General features: G+C 37.9%; 1 pseudogene; it reads right to left on the reverse strand.

The window, feature by feature from the left end:
* Nucleotides 1-2613: 2613 nt before the first annotated feature.
* On the reverse strand, nt 2614-3531 carry LOC124959154 (olfactory receptor 4S2-like; annotated as a pseudogene).
* Nucleotides 3532-10619: the final 7088 nt, after the last annotated feature.

Consider the following 10619-nt stretch of genomic DNA (forward strand, 5'->3'; position numbering starts at 1 on the left):
TCAGCCTATCAAGGAACAGTCTCCAGGCAGATACCAGGATTGCCTCATGTACAACAGCCAACCAGAGTTACTTCCTAAAACTTGTTTATGAGTGCAGCTATGGCTGGCAAGCTGCCAGGCGCCATCTTAGAGATCAGGCCATGGTGCGGCTCTGGGGCCCTCAGAGCCCACCCCTGACATCTCCCCCTTATTCTTTAAATAAAGAAAAGATGACTTGGGACCATGCCTGTCTTAGGTTGTCCATGGTAAATTACATCCTTACCCGTCATTGGAATTCTGACCTCCAGGCATCAGAACCCTGTCTTAGGTTGGTATGCATTTCCACGGATCTTACCCATCTTTGACTACTGGTCCAGCATGCTTAGCCATACTTGGGGGGATGTGCCTGTCTCAATGGCTGACAAAGTCTGTACTATAGCCCGTTGATGACATCGGGCATCTTGGCGAGCTCTGATTTGTCTGCGTATAACATAGGCTATCCCTAAGCAGATAATAATATCAAACGTAGATGACCAATTGCCAGTAGGGTAGACAGAGAGATTTTTAGATAACATAACCACAGAGCTAAGGTTATTATAAGCAATAGGGGTGACACACACTGCTCTTAAAGGATAAACACATCCCAGTCCCAAAAGTTCTTGCAAGATATCCACTTGTTCTTGTAGTAAGTCGACTCTTTGATTTACAAGGAGTATGCCTGCTCTTAGATGTTGGTTTAGGGTCTCTTTAGTCTGTAAGGCTGCAGCTGTATTTTCGGCCAAGTGATTATTGTTTCTGTCTGTATGGTTGTGTCAATGCTGCTCCTGCGGTTGCGGCTGCCGCTGCAGAGACTGCTACCGTGGTGACCACGGCCGCTGTGATGCCAAAATCTCTCCTGCTTCTTGATAGTAACACTGGCAATTCTGCATCTGTAACAGAGACTGGGAAATCTCCGTCGCTTAACCCGCGAACTTTAACTCCGTCGCTTCGCTGTGAACTTTAACTCCGTTGCTTCCTGAGAACTTTAACTCGTCGCTTCCCGTGAAATTTAACTCCGTCGCTTATTCAGCAAACTTTAACTCGTCGCTTACCCTGCGAACTTTAACTCGTTGCTTACCCAGCAAACTTTAACTCGTCGCTTACTCTGCAAACTTTAACTCGTCGCTTATCCAGCAAACTTTAACCTGGCCAGACTGTACTTTACTTTCCCTGTATTTACATGATCAGTTTCTTCTTTATAACTCGAGGTCCCAGTTTTGGCACCACTTATGATCGCCCACCGCCCGCAGGCGGTGGGTAATCACAACGCATACACTCTTCTTGATCACAGGAACCAAAAGGGGTTTATTCCACAAGTCTCTGACTTATATTGAGAACATCAGCCTATCAGAGAGTAGACTACCAGGAAAGTCAGCCTATCAAGGAACAGTCTCCAGGCAGATACCAGGATCACCTCATGTACAACAGCCAACCAGAGTTACTTCTAAAACTTGTTTATGAGTGCAGCTATGGCTGGCAAGCTGCCAGGCGCCATCTTAGAGATCAGGCCATGGTGCGGCTCTGGGGCCCCTCAGAGCCCGCCCCTGACACTAGAGCCATGGGCTAGTAGAGTTGGGCTAGTGGTGAGGCAGGCCCCAAGAACTTGAAGGCAGACCTAGAGTCTGGGCCTCTTGTGCTGTGGTGAGCTAGAGATTAGTCCACAGGTACTGGAAATAGAATCTGGTACTAAAAGAGTTTGCACAGCAGTAGATTTTACTGAGGAAGGCACCACATAGGGGTCTAAGGCCAAGTTCAGTGCTCACTTTCCTCATCTTTCCTGACTGGGAAAGTATTGCTCTTCATGCTTGGGGTTGGGAGAAAGGGTGATGCAGAGAAGGTAAAACTCTTCTTCCTGCCTTTTTCAATTCATCTTTCCTAATGTCTGTGTTACACTCATGTTATAAAATCTCAAATGGTTTCTGAACTCTTGTGAAAGGATATTTATACATTGACAGTTGTTAAATTGATATTTCTGTAGGGGGAAGAGTGCTAGAAATTTCTATTTCATCAATTTCATAATGGCAGCCTCAATTTGAAACCTCTGATTAGTAGAACAGGTTATTAAGAATCACTTACAATATCTTCCATCAGTTACAATGTGAATAGGAAAACTACATTGCATCGCACTGTTTTCAAACCTTAAAATATGCAACGGATACATCTTTCTTTTATTTTGTCATTTTTAATGGCAGTGGAAGCCTCAATAAAGAAGTTCTTAATTCTCTGTATCTATAGCAGATGTCTCAGTTGAGAAACCTGCTTCCTGAGACAGGGCACAACTGACAAACCATGAAGCGTTTCTAATTTGAATCAATATCAGTAACATAATGTTCCTTTTGTCTTGGTTTATGAAGGACAGATTAACTGGTAGAATGTCAGAGACAGGAAGAACCTGGAGATCATCTGGTTCCCTTCTTCTGTGTACAGTTTCAGAAATGTAAAGCAACAGAAGGAGAATGGCAGGGTCTTCTCTCTTCAAGATGTGCTGCTTGGGTGACACATACCACCTCTCTGCACATGCCCTCTTTACTGACATTGATTCAGTGTGGAGAACAAGATCAGGCCAAGGGTGTCAACCCCAAGGCTTCAAGTCCCTTACAATAATTTGTGGGGGCCCCACACTTTCCTCATGGCATTCTTTATGTCTGCATTTCTCAGTGTGTAGATGAGAAGGTTGAACAAGGGGGCAATCATGGTGTAAAACAGAGCAGAAACTTTGTCATTGCTGACAGATCTGCCATGGGGACATAGGTGAAGATGAGGGGCAAGAAGAACATGAGCACAACCATGATGTGTGAGCCACAGGTGGAGAGGGCTTTGTGGCAGCCCTCAGATGAGCGAGTCCTCAAGGTGGACAGGATGATGACATAAGAAATTACCAAGGCAACAAAGGTCAGAATGGACAGCACCCCTGTGGTGGTAATGATTATGATCTTCAAGAGCCTTGTGTCAGTGCAGGCCAACTTCAACAGGGGGAAGACATCACAGAGATAGTGGTCTATCTGATTGGGGCCACAGAAAGAAAGTTGAATAACGATCAATACCCGCATCAGTGAATGGATGAAAGCTCCAATGACAGAAGCCATCACAAGGATATAGCACACCCGTCTGCTCATGATGACCACATAGTGAAGGGGTCTACAGATGGCTACATAGTGATCATAGGCCATGGCCACCAAGATAAAGGTCTCAGTGGCTCCAAAGAAGTGGGCGTGAAACATCTGGGACACACAACCACTGAAGGAGATGGTGTTCCACTGAACCAGTAAGTCTGTGATTAGTTTTGGGGGCCACTGTGGAAGTAAAGCAGACATCCATGAAGGACAGGTAGCTGAGGAAAAAGTACATGGGTTGCTCACCAAGGTGGTTTCCGCTGATGGTGAGAAGAATGACCAGGTTTCCTGAAAGAATTGCAAGATAGCAAAGTGAAAATATCACACAGCAGGGGGTCTTCACATCTGCATTACTAAATAGTCCCACAAGAATAAATTCAGTAATGTTCTCATATTCCATTTTTTTTCATGGGCTTGATTATTTAAAGGGAGAGGATAATATACCTGAAACACTAAACCATTGGAAATCATTGATTTATTTTCAAAATCATGTGTTCAGTAAATACATATATTGATTGTTTATTGTGAATCAATCAGTATAATTGGCACTAGTAGTACAGCAATGGATAAAATATATAGAATATTTACTCACAAGTAGAATGCAGGTCATTAGAGCAGACTCACTAGTAACAGGAATAGCACAGAAAATCAATCCTGATTGTGATGAATCCCCAACCCTCACACCACAAACAATAGGGTGAATACTTTAAGCACAAAACACAGTTTTTCAGTTCAATTTTAAGATGGTGTTTCAGTGTTACAACTTATTAGTAGCTTTGAAATCTCCAGTGTGTTTAAAAAGCCAATAGTTTGTCTATTCTTCAGAGACAGGATGGACACTCTCATTCTCAGTTCTTCTAAACTGATAAATTTAAAAGTCAATCATGTCTAGTGATACCATACTTCAGCAAACTCATGCAAATATTAAACCTCTGGATAACAATCTCATCAAGTCCTTTTAGGACTCAAGAAAATGTTTTTTAAAAAATGGAGGGAGAGGAAGAGCAACAAACCAATCTGTGGAGAAGAGGGTTGATCCATCATATGGGCCTCCAGAATGGTTATTGCTTCCTAAACTTTTCCTTTTTTCCCAGTTCATTTTCCTGTCTCATTCAGGATTTCTCAAGTTCTCATCATGTGGGTCCTGTTGTCAGATTTCCTAGTATTTCTTCTTGCAATAGCAAACTTGCAAATACACTTGCATTCACAGGTTTTTCTACCCTTCATCTGTTTTACTGCCTTGTATCTCTGAATTGAACCATGCTTTTTCCCTCATCAGACTCGCTATATGTTCATTGTAAAATCCTGGCATATATCAGTAAAAAAGAAAATATTTATTTGATGCAAATGATCACCCTACATCTCTTTCTTTCTTTCTGTGACTTGGAGTAACTTGATCTAAAATGAGTCACACAACTGCTAAACTCAAGCCTGGTTTTATAGAAAATAAATCCTATTCACTGAGAAAAAATTGTCAGCAAGCTTTTAAAGAGTTAGAACACCAAGGAAATCATGCCCTTTACACTGTATGTGTTCCTATGAAAAATGTTTTGGAAAAAATCAAATTTGATATACAAAGAGATTTTCAATAGGATTTTAGACATATGATGGATGTGTGAGTCAAAGTCCATTTATGAACCTTAAGTTAACAACTCAACTTCTGATTTAATTTCAATTTCGGGGGGAGTGGGGGCACTCTCTGGAATTGTTGAAAAAGTCCAATTGCATTGGTCCTGAAATGTGATGTTAATTTTTTGAGTAAAAGCTTCAAAATTGTTTTTATCTATACCATTGCTGAAAATGGAAACTTCTTCATAAACACGGCATTCTAATAGAAATATAAAAAAAATTAAAACCATTTAACATGATTTATGGTTAGGAAGGATGAATGCAGTAAAAAAAAAAAAAAAAAACAATTTGTTCCCAATTAACCAATATCATAAATAATTATAAACTAAAACTGTGACAAAATTTTTACTAATTTTTTTTACATTTTTTAAATTATATATTGCTTATGCAAATTTATATAAACATCCTAAATTTATAGACATAGCTAGGTGAAATATCTTTATACCGATAATAAAGAGAAACTGTTATACCTCTATAACCTTTCTCATGAAATTGCATGAAACTTATTATTTGCAAAAGAAAGAGCTTTACACTGGAATCACATTCTTACCTGCAATAATGGAAAGCAAAATAGTGCCACTTAGTAAATTTGAGAGGAAAATACTTAAATTTAGGGCTCCTGTATGTAGACAAAATATCATGTATATAGGATAACAAAACAAAGACTTGTTTTTTAACAAGTAAGAATTTAAAAATACCTATTCAAACAACACAAGATACACAACTTCAAACTTGCAGAAAACCAGTGAAGGCACCTAACTGCTGTAATGAATGCTGCATATTAAGAGAAACCACAAGAAGGTTAAATGTTTGCTTGTCTAACATACTTGAATTTGATATGAACCAACACATAGTCCTTGTCATTGACAGAATCCCAGTTTGTATATGCATTATTTACATTCCTCTCTGTTTTGTAGAGAAAAGAGACATTTTAACCTTTTTTGTAAGGTTATTGATTTAATTTCATGTTATTTGGTTGCATGAAGTTGCCCTTAACTACTAAGAATCATCAAGATTTTTGCACAGACTTATACATGTCTAAGATTCTAATATCAAGGCAGTTATGGTCATTATTTTCCTACCTTTACCCCACCACCACCCAACACTTGTTTACATATTAATTAGCATTATTTTAGATAACTACTCCATAATGCTTAAGGATAGGATTTCCTCTTTTTGACAACCCAGGAAGTAATTTTATCAAAGATGAAATTAAAATTGTCCTTCAGTCTGAAGCCCTGTGTACAGTTTTAATCATATTGTACAATATCTATTCTATATTAGAAATAACTAGTTGACAGCTTATACTTCTTGAAATTCATGTTGTTATGTATACAAATTGAATTTCTATATGTGTAGTTAGTGAGTCTTTTTCTGTTACTCCAAAATAAAAGCAATTATTTATTTTTTACCAATTCCTGTACAATTTGAACTATTTGTTCAAGATGGGTACTTTACATTTTTTTTCTTTTTTTTTTTTATTGTATACAAATGGGAAAAATGTTGTTTCTCTATTTGTACATGGAGTCAAGGCATACCATTTGTGTAATATACACTAACATAGAACAATGATGATTGATTCATTATTTTTTTCCCTTCCCCCCACCCCTCCCACCCCTCTTTTCCCTCTATACACTCCTTCTTTCTTCATTCTTATCACACTCCTTATCCCTAACCCTAAACCTAACCCGAACCCTAATGCTAACCCCTCCCACCCCCCATTATATGTCCTCATCCGCTTATCAGCAAGATCATTCGTCCTTTAGTTTTTTGAGATTGGCTTATCTCACTTAGCATGATATTCTCCAATTTCATCCATTTGCCTGCAAATGCCGTAATTTTATCATTCTTCATGGCGGAGTAATATTCCATTGTATATATATGCCACAGTTTCTTTATCCATTCATCATCTGAAGGGCATCTAGGTTGGTTCCACAATCTGGCTATGGTGAATTGAGCAGCAATGAACATTGATGTGGCTGTATCTCTGTAGTATGCAGATTTTAAGTCCTTTGGGTATAGGCCAAGGAGTGGGATAGTTGGGTCAAATAGTGGTTCCATTCCAAGCTTTCTGAGGAATCTCCACCCTGCTTTCCAGAGTGGCTGTACTAATTTGCAACCCCACCAGCAATGGATGAGTGTTCCTTTTTCACCACATCCTCGCCAACACCTATCGTTGCTTGTGTTCTTGATAATCGCCATTCTAATTGGGGTGAGATGAAATCTTAGGGTAGTTTTGATTTCCATTTCTCCTATTACTAGAGATGATGAGAATTTTTTCATATATCTGTTGATTGCTTGTACATCTTCTTCTGTGAAGTGTCTGTTCATTTCCTTAGCCCATTTGTTGATTGGATTATTTGTATTCTTCGTGTAGAGATTTTTAGTTCTTTATAGGTTCTGGAAATTAGCGCTCTATCTAAAGTATGGTTGACAAAGATATTCTCCCACTCTGTAAGCTCTCTCTTCACATTGCTGATAGTTTCCTTTGCTGAGAGAAAGATTTTTAGTTTGAATCTATCCCAGTTGTTGATACTTGCTTTTATTTCTTGTGCTATGGGAGTCCTGTTAAGGAAGTCTGATCCTAAGCCAACAAGTTGAAGATTTGGACCTACTTTTTCTTCTATAAGATGCAGGGTCTCTGGTCTGATTCTGAGGTCCTTGATCCATTTTGAGTTGAGTTTTGTGTAGGGTGAGAGATAGGGGTTTAATTTCATTCTGTTGCATATGGTTTTCCAGTTTTCCCAGCACCATTTGTTAAAGAGGCTATCTTTTCTCCATTGCATATTTTTGGACCCTTTGTCTAGTATGAGAAAATTGTATTTATTTGGGTTTGTGTCCATGTCCTCTATTCTGTACCATTGATCTACCTGTCTATTTTGGTACCAATACCATGCCGTTTTTGTTACTCTTGCTTTGTAGTAGAGTTGAAGATCTGGTATTGCGATACCCTCTGCTTCACTCATGCTACTGAGGATTGCTTTGGCTATTCTAGGTTTTTAATTCTTCCAGATGAATTTCATAATTGCTTGCTCTATTTCTGCAAGGTACATCATTGGGATTTTAATTGGAATTGCATTGAATCTGTATAGCACTTTAGGTAGTATGGCCATTTTGACAATATTAATTCTGCCTATCCAGGAACATGGGAGATCTTTCCAGCTTCTAAGGTTTTCTTGAATTTCTTTCATTAGTGTTCTGTAATTCTCATTGTAGAGGTCTTTCACCTCTTTTGTGAGATTGACTCCCAATTATTTTATTTTTTTCGATGCTATTGTGAATGGGGTAGTTTACCTAATATCTCTTTCTGAAGATTCATCACTTATGTATAAAAATGCCTTGGATTTATGAGCATTAATCTTGTAACCTGCTACTTTACTGAATTCACTTATGAGTTCTAAAAGTTTTCTGGTGGAATTTCCAGGTTCCTCTAAATATATAATCATGTCATCAGCGAACAGGGATAGAGTTCTTCTTTACCAATTCGTATCCCTTTAATTTCTTTGGTTTGTCTAATTGCTCTGGCTAGAGTCTCAAGGACAATGTTGAATAGAAGTGGTGAAAGAGGGTATCCCTGCCTTGTTCCAGTTTTTAGGGGGAACGCTTTCAGTTTTTCACCATTTAGAATGATATTGGCCATGGGCTTAGCGTAGATGGCCTTTATAATGTTAAGGAATGTTCCCACAACCTGAATTTTTTCTAGTGTTTTGAGCATGAAGGGATGCTGTATTTTATCAAATGCTTTTTCTGCATCTATTGAAATAATCATGTGATTCTTAACTTTAAGTCTGTTGATATGGTGAATGACATTTATTGATTTTGGAATGTTGAACCAACCTTGCATCCCTGGGATGAAACCCTATCTTTTTTAATATATATTTGTATGTGATTTGCTAAATTTTTGTTGAGAATTTTTGCGTCGATGTTCATTAAGGATATTGGTCTGAAATTTTCTTTCCTCGATGTGTCTGTCTGGTTTAGGTATCAGGGTGATATTGGCTTCATAGAACGAGTTTTGGATGGTTCCCTCCTCTTCTATTTCATGGAATACTTTGAGGAGTATTGGAATGAGCTCTTCTTTAAAGGTTTTGTAGAACTCAGCTGAGAACCCATATGGTCCCGGACTTTTCTTTGTTGATAGGTTTTTGATGACCTATTCTATTTCATTGCTTAAAATTGAATTATTTAAGTTGTGTTGTCCTTCTCGTTCAGTTTAGGTAATTCATAAATCTCTAGAAATTTGTTGATGTCTTCGAGGTTTTCCGTTTTGTCGGAGTGTAGATTTTCAAAATAGCTTCTAATTATGCTTTGTATTTCACTCGTGTCGGTTGTGATATTTCCTTGTTCATTCCAAATTTCGGTAATTTGAGTTTTCTCCCTCTTTCTCTTTGTTAGTGTGGCTAAGGGTTTATCAATTTTGTTTATTTTTTCAAAGAACCAACTATTTATTTTGTTAATTTTTCCAGTTGTTTGTTTTGTTTCAATTTCGTTGATTTCAGCTCTGATTTTAACTATTTCCTGTCTTCTACTACTTTTGGTATTGGTCTGCTCTTCTTTTTTTAGTGCTCTGAGCTGTAGTGTTAAGTCATTTGTTTGTTGATTTCTACTTCTTTTGTTGAATGCACCCCATGAAATAAATCTTCCTCTAAGTACTGCTTTCATAGTGTCCCAGAGATTTTGATGTGATGTTTCTTTGTTCTCATTTACTTCTAAGAATTTTTTTATTTCCCTCCTGATGTCTTCTGTTATCCATTCATCATATAATAATGTATTATTTAATCTCCAGGTATTGGAGAAGTTTCTGTTTTTTATTCTGTCATTTATTTCTAATTTCAATCCATTATGATCTGATAGAGTACAAGGTAGTGTCTCTATCTTCTTGTATTTGCTAACGGTAGCTTAGTGCATAAAATATGATCTATTTTAGACAAGGATCCATGTGTTGCTGAGAAGAAAGTGTATTCGTTCTTTGTTGGATGGTATATTCTATATATGTTGGTTAAGTCTAAATTTTTGATTGTGTTGTTGAGATCTATGGTTTCCGTACTCAACTTTTGCTTGGAAGATCTATCCAGTGGTGAGAGAGTTGTGTTAAAATTGCCTAGCATTACTGTGTTGTGGTCTATTTGTTTTCTGGAATTGAGAAGGATTTGTTTGACGTACGTGGATGAGCCAATGTTCGCGGCATAGATATTTATGATTGTTATGTCTTGCTGATTTATGCTTCCCTTAAGCAGCATGAATGTCCTTCTTTATCCCTTGTGACTAGTTTTGGCTTGAAGTCCACATTATCTGAGATGAGGATGGATACTCCAACTTTTTTGCTGTGTCTGTGTGCATGGTATGTTTTTCCCCATCCTTTCACCTTTAGTCTATGGGTGTCTCTTTCTATGAGATGAATCTCTTGCAGGCAGCATATTGTTGGATTTTTCTTTTTAATCCAATCTTCCAGTCTATGTCTTTTGATTGATGAGTTCAGGCCATTAACATTCAGGGTTATTATTGTGATATGATTTGTATTCCCATTCATGTGACTCATATTTGTCTTTTTACACCATTTGGTTTCTCCTTTATTTGGCTATTCCTTTAGGCTAGCACCTCCTGTTGCTGATTTGCATCGTTGTTTTTCATCTCTTCCTCATGGAATATTTTGCTGATAATGTTCTGTAATGCTGGCTTTCTTTTTGTAAATTCCTTTAGATTTTGTTTATCATGGAAGGATCTTATTTCATCATCAAATTTGAAGGTAAGTTTTGCTGGGTATAAGATTCTTGGTTGGCATCCGTTTTCTTTCAGGGTTTGGTAAATGTTGTTCCAGGCCCTTCTAGCTTTTAGGGTCTGCATTGAAAAATCTGCTGA

Source organism: Sciurus carolinensis, chromosome 11 (assembly GCF_902686445.1).
Source record: "Sciurus carolinensis chromosome 11, mSciCar1.2, whole genome shotgun sequence".
NCBI classification, from domain to species: domain Eukaryota; kingdom Metazoa; phylum Chordata; class Mammalia; order Rodentia; family Sciuridae; genus Sciurus; species Sciurus carolinensis.